At 33.3% G+C, this 11160-nt stretch overlaps 1 long non-coding RNA gene across 1 annotated transcript; it reads right to left on the reverse strand.

Annotated features, from left to right (window-relative positions):
- Positions 1-9341: 9341 nt before the first annotated feature.
- On the reverse strand, positions 9342-10869 carry LOC138326802 (uncharacterized). Its single transcript, XR_011208955.1, has 2 exons — positions 10394-10869; positions 9342-9587 (listed from the first exon to the last, which is right to left on the reverse strand). It is a non-coding gene; the product is annotated as an uncharacterized lncRNA (long non-coding RNA).
- Between the last annotated feature and the right edge of the window lie 291 nt (positions 10870-11160).

Raw genomic sequence — 11160 nt, forward strand, 5'->3', positions numbered from 1 at the left:
AGAGAAAAATGAACATGGCGGTGACGGTTAAAGTAAGTGAGCTACACGATGTTTAAATGGAGTTTCTACAAAGTACGGGTCATGACACCTCCAAAGGAGATTGTGGACACAGTTATGGATACTGTATACCACCACAAGCGTAGATTTTGTGATTTTAGCTTGGTTTTTGAGGTACCCATTAGAGCCGAGACGACATTTCGACCGGACAGGGAAATGTCTACCTAGCATATTTTTCGTAAATTTCCCGATTCATCAAGCCATAACTTCGTCAATACTTGGCCAATTTTGTTCATCAAGCACTCAATGGAAAGATAGATTATTTCTCTTTAAGGGAAGATATCCGTCAATGTTTTATAGAACCCATTTATTAAAATAATCACGGTTTAAAAAAAATAGGTCCGTTTTTAGCTCGACCGCCGAGTTTCATACCCTTGATACTATAATATAATATATGTATACTATTGGTTAAACATTTTCGTGCCAGGTCCCTGTGTATGAGACATTTATAAATCTTCGTGTTGCACAAGGATATGAAAATAAATGTCAATTCCAATATAATGCATCGAATTGTAACATACTAAAATACTGTTGTGCATGCCTAGATTCTGAGTGGACAACCAACAACATATTTGCAATTTGTATTGCGAACAAAGAGACACACTTAGGAATTATTCTCTCCAACGCTTGCAAGAAAGGGCGTAGCATGCTACATTCCATCACTCGCACGGCAACTGATTGTATACACACTACAAGAAAGTTGTACTTCCGTAGATACTATATGGATACGAACTACAATGAATGGAATAACTCGTAGGTATTTAGCACGCTGGTAAGTCAAAGACCCACTATAGACTATAAATATATGTTTCTCAATATATTAGTCTATAGTGGGTCTTTGACTTACCAGCGTGCTAAATACCCATGAATAACTCAACTAAATGTGATATCAGGAAGCTTGAAACACATCAGCACTATGCTATTAAGCCCATCCTAAATCTGAGACCATCTACGCGATCCGACATGTGAAAGTATAGTTTGAGTACACAGAATCCAAAGTGAAATCGAAAACAGGAAATTGTACTTCTTACGTAATTATCGAATTCACGCCCACCAGTGTTCCGAAAAGCATCTTAATACATGTATGTAGACTTTTTAAGTATAAAGACACAATAAAAGCAAAGCAAATGGGTTCATCCCCGATATTGTGTCTATTTTAGCCAAGTACAATCTATTAGACTTCATACAGAGTTATATCCAGTCTGCAAATTTCCGTCAAAGATCCGATGGAAGCTTTTTGTAAAAGAAGTTATATAGCTATACATGAAGATCGGGCGTTTCATGAGAGAATTGAGAACAATAGTGATTTCGTGAAATTCAAATATGTTCACTCCACATATGATAAACCATATCACATACTGCAAACACCAGAGATACTTTTATGACGAAAGTGATTGATTATTGTGGTATCCAGCCGTATGTAATAATGTCTAACCTTTCCGAAGAACTTTTACTTCAGACAATATTAAAAACAAAACTTCCCCTTCTCGAATTTGAATATGATGAACTATTAGATGAATTTACAAAGGATTGCGCGTATCTCCTCAAAACTTGAAAGGGGGGGGGGGGGGGGGGGGGGGGGGGACTTGATATTGCAGAGGTCACATTTGAAAATAGGAGGAGGCTGTATATTGTGAGGGTCACATTTGAAAACGGAAGGAGTCTTGATATTGTAAAGGTCACATTTGAAAACGGATGGAGTCTGTATATTGTGGAGGTAACATTTGAATACGGATGGAGTCTGGATATTGTGGAGGTCACATTTAAAAACAAGTGGAGTCTGGATATTGTAAAGGTCACATTTGAAAACGGATGGAGTCTGTAAATTGTGGAGTTCACATGAAGATTTGAGTCAACTTTTTAGGAACAAGGATGGAGTCTGGATATTGTCGAGGTCAACTTTTTAGGTCATCTGACCCCAAGGGTCAGTGAATGACCTATAGTCGTCATGTTTCGTCCGTCGTCGTCCGCCGTGCGTTAACTTTTCACATTTTGAACTTCTTCTCAAGTTCTACAGTGCAATGTAGCTGAAACTTGCATGAAATGATCCTGACATGGTCCCGACAAAGTGTTGTTATTTTTCGGGTCGATCCGAAATCCAAGATGGCCGCCACAGCCGCCATCTTGAAAACACATTTTGAACGTCTTCTCAAGTTCTACTGGTAGTGGGACAGATAAGGGCATGTTTCGTGCACATTATGATAAAAGCATGAAACTTGGCACAAATGAAGTTTAGGCCAAAAGAAAAAAAAAATTGGCCTCTGGGCCATCGCGAATTAGCCATATGACGTCACTGTCGGCCATTTTTCAATATGGCTGCCAAAAACACTTTAAAACTCCATTTCAGATTAATTATAGGTCTTTTTTATGATTTTTTTTTTGCCCTTAATCCTTCTCAAACAATGTTTAAATGATCGAATGAATTATTGACTTTATTATTTTTTAAAGATATTATTTATCGACATTTTCTGATGATGTCAATGGCGGCCATTTTCCAAGATGGCTGCCAACATTGATTAAAACTCTGTCATAGATTGATTTTTAGAGGATTTATTCATTTTTTATACTTGTTCCTTCGTTAATGATACAAAAATGTTGAAAATGAATTAATAACACTTAAGTTTCTAAATAAAAAGAATTTACAGACATTAATACGCCGTCACTGGCGGCCATTTTTCAAGATGGCCGCCAAAAACACATATTAAACCATTTCAGATTAATTGTAAAACCACATTTCAGATTTATTGTAACCTTTTTTTCTTAAATTGTTTGCCCTTAAACCTTCTCCACCAATGTTTAAATAACTGAATGAATTTTTGACTCTATTATTTTTCAAATGTAGTTTTAAGCGACATTTTTTGATGACGTCAACGGCGGCCAATTCCAAGATGGCCGCCAACATCGATTAAAACCCCGTAATAGTTTGGTTTTTTTAAGACGATTTACTCATTTTTAAACATTTGTTCCTCCGTAAATGATACTAAAATGATACTAAAATGTTGAAAATGAATTAATAAACATTTTGTTTCTAAATAAAAAGAATTTACAGACACAAATACGCCGTCACTGGCGGCCATTTTCCAAGATGGCCACCAAAAGCACTTAAATAGCCCATTTCAGAATGTAATTGTAACTCTTTTTTTCTCCGTTTCACCGTTGATCCTTCTCAAACAATGTTTTTATGATAAAATTAATCATTGATTTTATTATTTAAAAGGTAGTATTTAGCGACAATATCTGATGACGTCATTGGAAGCTATTTTCCAAGATGGCCGCCAACATTGATTTAAACCCCTTGATTGATTTTAGAGAATTTTAAATATGTTTTTATCAATACAAATATAATTTAAAGACGTTAATATGAGGTCAATAAACACCATGACTGCCACATTCTACTGTTACAGATTAATTCTTGGCCGTTTTCCTCAATTTTTGAAATTTCCCAAACACGTTTTATAGATTGACCATATAAAAACTCCTATCGTCGTTACCAAAAAAATAACAATTGTTAGGGCTTCGGGTGAAAGACCTATTGTTTTTTTAATTCTTCTGCACCTGAAGTTGTATAACATTAAACGATCTCTGAAATGGTAAATTATATGTAAATGAACGTGTCACCATTGTGTATGGCATGAGTTGAAGGCGTGTTAGCAGCCATTTTATCTTGGTCTAAACTCCAATATAGCCGCTCTGAACTCGCTTCCTGTTTTTAACTTACATTTGTCAATATTTCGTTAACGGCTTAATGAATTTCTTTCTTTTTTGGATCTGTTATCTAGAATAAAAAGATGCAAGCAACAACTAATGTAATGGTATTCTTTAAAAGGGCAACTTCCGATTGGAAATAGTTTTCAAAGTTCTAAAGTGGATTTTTTTTGAAAAAAAAAATACTTAAAAATCTCCTTGTTAAGTTCTGGAACGCCAATATACCTGTTATTGCATGAAGAGCAATAATAATGATATAAAGGACTACTAAGTTTGTTAACATAAATGACTTTGACCTTCATTCAATGTCACTGGGTCCAAAACACCTACAACTTTCAAATGACATCTTGTCAAGTTCTGGAATGTCTAGAGATCTGATAGGGGGTCTACAGCATGCTGAAATAAATGAAGGTCTACTACAAATTAATATGTTAATATGAATGACCTTGACCTTTGTTTAAGGTCACATATTCTTTGGCATAACCTTAAATCTTTAAACCACTTCTTGTCAAGTTCTGGAAAGCATAGAGAAATGTTATTCGGCCTGTAACATGCTGATATAATGGGCTACCAGGATTCTTAATATGGATGACCTTGACCTAATTGTCAGCCTATAATTTCAGATGTAATGCTGAAATATAGAATTAAAATGTTATGATAATTATATTTAATTTTCAAAGAAAACTATAAAATATATATTCAGAACCCTTTAATTCTCTTAATTTGATGCCAAAATTGTTTGTGATTTCTACGTAGATAACTAGGTACTACATTTGAATGTGATTGTATCAACCAACCTTGATAGCATTAGTATAAAGCTTAGCATGATAAAAAATAGATGGTTATGATTATTTTGAAAATAATGTATGTTTTTATCTTTAAACTGTCAACCTAATACTGTACGAGAGTTTCATAGTGTACATTCATGTACATGTATGTGCTTTAAACAGATCATATACATTTATTGGCATGTATTTCTAGGTCTAATATCGAATCATAAATAAAGGATTAAAACAAACATTGAATGTACATAGTCACTGCTCTCTATTGGAAGAAAAAATCAATGAAAATAATTATACTTCAGGTCAACTTATTATAGAATTTGTTTTAGGTAACAGAAAAAAATTGCGTTTGCATTCCATTAGTGTATACAATCTGATTAAAATACAGATCCTTTTAACAACTCCATTGACAACATCCCTTAAGGGGTCATGTTCAAATGACCTTATACCACCTGTACTTTAAATCAAATGCATTTCTGAAACTTGTGCATTGATTAAAAACGCTATTTCGTCCCATTATACATACAACGGACAGTTAGCTTTGTTAAGCTCTTTGGGCGAGACGACTACTCGTACATACACGAAAAAATAATTATGACAGCTTTTTCAAACAATGTCGTCTCCAGTCAAGATTCTGGCGGCAGCAATGTATTGGCCATTTCCAAAGGTCACCGGGAGGTGACCCCTAATGGGATGTAGTCAAATCATCTTACAAAACGTTGTGATGATAAAGGATCTGTATTTTAATCGGATCGATTAGTATATATCACAGTTTGATTTCTTTGGGTTCCAGAACATTTCTTGAATTGTTCTGGAGTTAATTATTTCTCCACCCTTTTGAGTGATTAGAGTCACATGACTTCTATTGTATTGCCTAGACAAAAAAATACTACATTGTAATATTATGTTGATGTGAAGAGGGAGCGAACTATTCTTTGCAAAATGCAATTTGCAGTTTGGTGAAAGGATTACAAAGATTTGTATGCTATTTTGACTTAGTCCTATTGGCATGCATGAAATACACTGAATAGAAAATATACGGCCAATTTGCCCTTTAATGCGACAAATTGTTTAGACGGTAAATGCTCGATAATTTGACAAAACAAATCGGCCAAAAAATCAATCATTAATATGGCAATTTTAGCGGCATATTGTAAAATAGCAGTCAATGCCTTCATATTAAATTTCCCTGAAGTACTTTTGTCAAAGTAATTATTTGAAATGTGTAACTTATTAAAGGTTCAAACATCATTTGAGAAAGAAATAAGTTCGATATACTTCAAAGAAAAAAAGAAAACGGTCAGTACTTTGGACAGCCATCTTAGAAAAAGGCAGCAATGACGTCATATAGCATCCCCTAGTACATGTGCTGATATTACAAACATCAATTGTTTTCAGAAATGTCATTAGCGGCCATCTTGGAAAAGGACGCCCAATGACGACTAACTTTTAAAAACAAAATTTAAATTCTATTATTTTTTTTAATTAGTATCGCAAACATTTTATTTTTCAATGATACATCAATAAGGAATGAATAAAGTAAAAAAAATATCAAAAATATTGCTTACTACTGAGCTTAAATGAAGTTTTTGAAAAAAAAAATGGCAGCCATCTTGGAAAACGAACCAATTGACGTCAAATTGATATAAAATTTCTTAAAATTATACTAATTTCAAAAAATCAGTGTCGTAAATGTTTTATTTTCAATTTATACATGACATTGGAATTAATCAAATGAAAATTTCAGAAGAATTGCTAACCATTGATCTATAATGAAGTTTTTGAAAAGTTTTGGCGGCCATCTTCGAAAATGACACCTATTGGCGTCAAATTAATATAAAATTTCTTTAAATTATATAAATGTTAAAAAATTAGTGTCGCAAATGTTTTATTTTTCATTCATACATGAAATTGGAATTAATAAAATGAAAAAAAAATCAGAAATATTGCTTATAATTGATCTATAATGAGGTTTTTGAAAAACAAAATTGACGGCCATCTTGGAAAATGCCACCTATTGAACTCAAATTAATATAAATGTCTTTAAATGATATAAATGTTAAAAAAGTAGTGTCGTAATTTTTTTTTAAATCCTATTACTTTTTTAATTAGTGTCGCAAATATTTATTTTTCATTCATATTTCAACTAGGGATGTATAAAATGAAAAAAATTAATAAAAATCGCTTGCCATTGATCTATAATGCGGTTTTTGAAAAAAAAAACTTGGCGGCCATCTTGGAAAATGGCGCCCAATGACGTCAGATTGATGTAGAATTTCTTTAAATCTATTAATTTTAAAAAAAAATAGTGTCGCAAATGTTTTATTTTTCGTTTAAACATGAAATTTGAATTAATAAAATGAAAATATCAGAAAAAATGCTTACCATTGATCTATAATGAGGTTTTTGACAAACAAAATTGGCGGCCATCTTGGAAAATGACACCTATTGACGTCAAATAGATAAAAAAAAATCCTATTACTTTTTTTATAAGTGTTGCAAATATTTAATTTTTCATTCATATTTCAATTAGGGATGTATGAAATGAAAAAAAAAAATAAAAATCGCTTGCCATTGATCTATAATGAGGTTTTTGAAAAAACTTTGCGGCCATCTTGGAAAATGGCGCCCAATGACGTCAGATTAATCATTGGAAAATGGCGCCCAATGACGTCAGATTAATATAGAATTTCTTTAACTTCTATCAATTTTTAAAAAATTAATGTCGCAAATGTTTTATTTTTCATTCCTACATCATTTAGGAATGAATAAAGGGGAAAAAATCAAAAACATTGCTTATTAAAGTGAATAGTCGGGCAAAGGAAACCAGTCTAAATGCGTTCTTTGGCCTTCCAAAAGTCATTGTATACCATAATGATGGTCAAGTTCTGCTTACGGTGTCCAGTTTTGACCATTGAAATTTTGGGGAAGCCCCGTGTAAATTTAGCACAGTTCTAAATATAAATTCTCCAAACTCTTTGAAAACGAGGCTGCGTGGAAATGTCAACATGGACATGTGTTTCTCAGTCGTGTCGGTTTCGTTTCGTGTGATAAACCACTAATGCGGTATGCAAATTGTTGTTTTGAGATGATCATTTGATGCAAATGAAGTATTCTTACATTAATGACAATGCTTTGTAAGCATTTTTCGATAAAAGCATCTTGTACATGGAAATCGACACAAATATTCGGCCGATGCAGAGATGGGGCCCCGGCAAGGGGCAATTATTGCAGCATAGCATTCGTCGTATTTTACATCAACCGAATCATGAAGGTTAAATACAAATAATCGTAACATAATTTCCCATTTAAAACCACACGAAAACGTTCCATAGAACGTCCGTGCATGTAGCTGTCAAAGATGTGAAAATAAATTAGCTCATACATAGATATTTTACAAGTACAATATATGTGTTCAATTATTCGTGTATTTTTTTTGCAGAGATTTAATTAAATTATCTATGTCTCTGGTTGGTTTTTTTTTGTAAACAATATTTGAGTTCTGGAGAGAGATGACATGAATGTCCAGCTGGAAGAAAAGAAACTTTTATGATGTATATGTATCGTACAATGTATATATGTAAACGTACATTCCATGTAGCTGCTATAGAATTACAACTAGGAAATTCTCTCAAACATTGATAATATTTAATTCTTCAAATTCATGTAGGCCTATGCTGTGAGAATTAACACATCATATATATTTCCAGAAAACATATAGGCCTACATGTATGTTACTTTCCTTTTCTGTTGTTACCTGTTCTTTTTTGTGCTCTGGAGAAAAAGATGATTGAGTTGAAGAAAAGTAATTAATTAAGAGAAATGTGTACCACAGTACTTTGTCTGTAGCCGAGGGGTTCTATACTGTTTTAATAGTCCAGTAATTAATAATTAAATTGAAAATTTCAAAATTAAGATGAAATTGTAAATTCCATTTTTGAATGAAGTGGTTCCCCTCCTTTGAGAGTACACAGTGTGTATACCCTTTTTGGTTTTTAGGAATAATACCTGAATAGGAACCTGAAATAACATGACAATCAATCAGGTATGTGTGTGTTGGGGGGTGGGGGTGGGGGGGCTAAAAAGACAGAAGAATCATGAGGTTGGGAAGTTGTAACTTGAGTGGGGGGTTGAAATATAGAAGAAATAGCTACAGATAACTGGAAGTGGAAGGGTGCTTTATCATTGATCTGGTCATTGCATATTTGGGGTTTACATGGCTTTTTTTTGGTTATTTAGTCTCATTGATTTTGGAGCAACTTTGAATCCATATGGTACTGTATATCTTTCTTTTTTCCATGTGTAGCTATTTCTTCTGTATTTCACCCTCCGCCCAAGTCACAACTTCCCAATAGGTACCACTTTTTTTTGTTTAGAACTCAAATCAAAGACAGATGTACATAGTACTACATACTACATTTTAGTCTATGTGTTTGTAATCACTGTTACTACAGTATTAATACATAAATGGTCTATGTACAAGTTACACATAGACAAATGTGAAATTTGGTTCAGACAAAAAGATTTTTAACATTTCAGATAACTTGCTAGTTTTATGGTTTTATTTATATGTTGAGTCTACTTTCTTGTAAAGTAGAATTTAGAAATCCTAAGACAATGTTATCTATATTGCTATATGTAAAAAAAAAATCCTTATATTTTTAAAAGTAATTGAAAAGCTATCTCACAAGCCCTGACAAACAAATGGGCAGGCATATGGATGCAAGAATTATAATCACTGGATCTAGAGGACTAATATAAACAAATATTTCTACAAAGTTAAACAATGAAAAAGTATTGCATCATAATTTTATTTAATGATTACAGTTGAAAGGAACATTTAATAAATTAATACTGTTTAAATGTTCTGTTCATGATCTTCTAGGTCCATATTGGAAAAGTTTACTTTCAAGAGCACTCAAATCAACATTCTTCAGTCTTCATATGATGCTAATTGTATGTACATGTATATGTATACATACACTTGTATACAGGTCCAAGGGATGAACTTTCTGTATTCATGTCACTATGCATGCATGGTGCCTGAAAAAAAGAACCAGCAATTTTTATATCTGTTGAATATGACAAAAATTGAAATGATCAATTTCATATATATATAAATGAATAAATGTAGGTTCATTCTACAGGTTTTTTTTTATTTTAGAGAAAACATTTTATAAGTTGTGAATGTGTCACTGATGCATTTGATAGAATCAAATATTGTTTAAAAAAAAAGATACAAAATTCATTATCTATAGTTCCAACAAAAATTCAGAATAATTATAAATGATACATGGCTGCAGTACATTTCAACTCTGTAAAGTTTGTCATATACACATGAACCAGGTACAGTTGTAATAAATATACAAACACTATTTATTATTATGACCAGAAATAATATTGTATGTATTGTGTATTTGGCGCTCTATCACATTCATGACAGTATGTGTCCTCCAAATATATCTAAAGAACAAGCTAAAACCTACATGTACATATGTATATGTGTATATCAGAACATATACAATACAATTTTACCAATTAACCTACAATGTAAATCCTATATACAATGTATGTGTATAACACTACCAGAACATGTACAGAACAAAAATTTACAAATTAAAAATCTATAAATAAATACATCAGAACTATATGAATTGACCGGTAGCATACAGGGCATTTCATTACCCCTAAAGAGGCCCCACTAAAGAACCGCTATTTACCCCAGGGTTACGTTTTTACGCGATTGGGGAACAGGTATGAAACATGTGACCATATGTGACCACTCATTTATGAAAAAATACTGCTAGGGACTATTTACAATAATGATCAAAATACGAAGACTCACTCACAATCAGCTGAGCAGGGAGTACCGGGTACGTAGTAGGCCTAGGTACGTACAGTAGCGGTCCGGAGCCGCGTGCTCGTTTGAACTGTTCTCTTCACTATAACAAGTTGTATTAACACTCTCCATGCGTCGTAATGTTTACCGAGTCAGTTGTTGGGATTGTCACTGCTCCATTGCCTTTCCTTTCGCATTTTAGGTGAGTCAGTTGGTTGTTTTGGTGGAAACATTTTGGTTCAAAACTACGGTAGCCATGTTTTGTTTACTACGGAGAGTGGTGGGTGTTGCGCATGCGTTAAGATTGAACTGCACTCTTAGCCGTCCGGGAGGACTTTTAGGATTCCCATAGATATTATTATTTTCTTCGCATGTACAGCGATTTTGACGGAAAGTTTTATTTTTCTAATTCATAAGAAATTATACCGGATATATTAATACCATTTTTACCGATTTTACAGTCACTTGCCCGACTATTCGCTTTAATGATCTAAAATGAGGTCTTTGAAAAAATTGGCCGCCATCTTGGAAAATGGCCGCCAATGACGTCATAAGGCTAATTCGCGATGGCCCAGAGGCCAAAAAGTTTTCTTTTGGCCTGACCTTCATTTGTGCCAAGTTTCTTGCTTTTATCATAATGTGCACAATTTGGCCATATTTCTGCACTTATCTGCTCCACTATGGTGTGTTTTTGCTGAAACTTGCATGAATTGATCCTTACATGGTCCCGACAAAGTGTTGTTATTTTTCGGGTCGATCCGAAATCCAAGATGGCCG

The sequence above is a fragment of the Argopecten irradians genome, chromosome 7 (assembly GCF_041381155.1).
Source record: "Argopecten irradians isolate NY chromosome 7, Ai_NY, whole genome shotgun sequence".
In the NCBI taxonomy this organism is placed as follows: domain Eukaryota; kingdom Metazoa; phylum Mollusca; class Bivalvia; order Pectinida; family Pectinidae; genus Argopecten; species Argopecten irradians.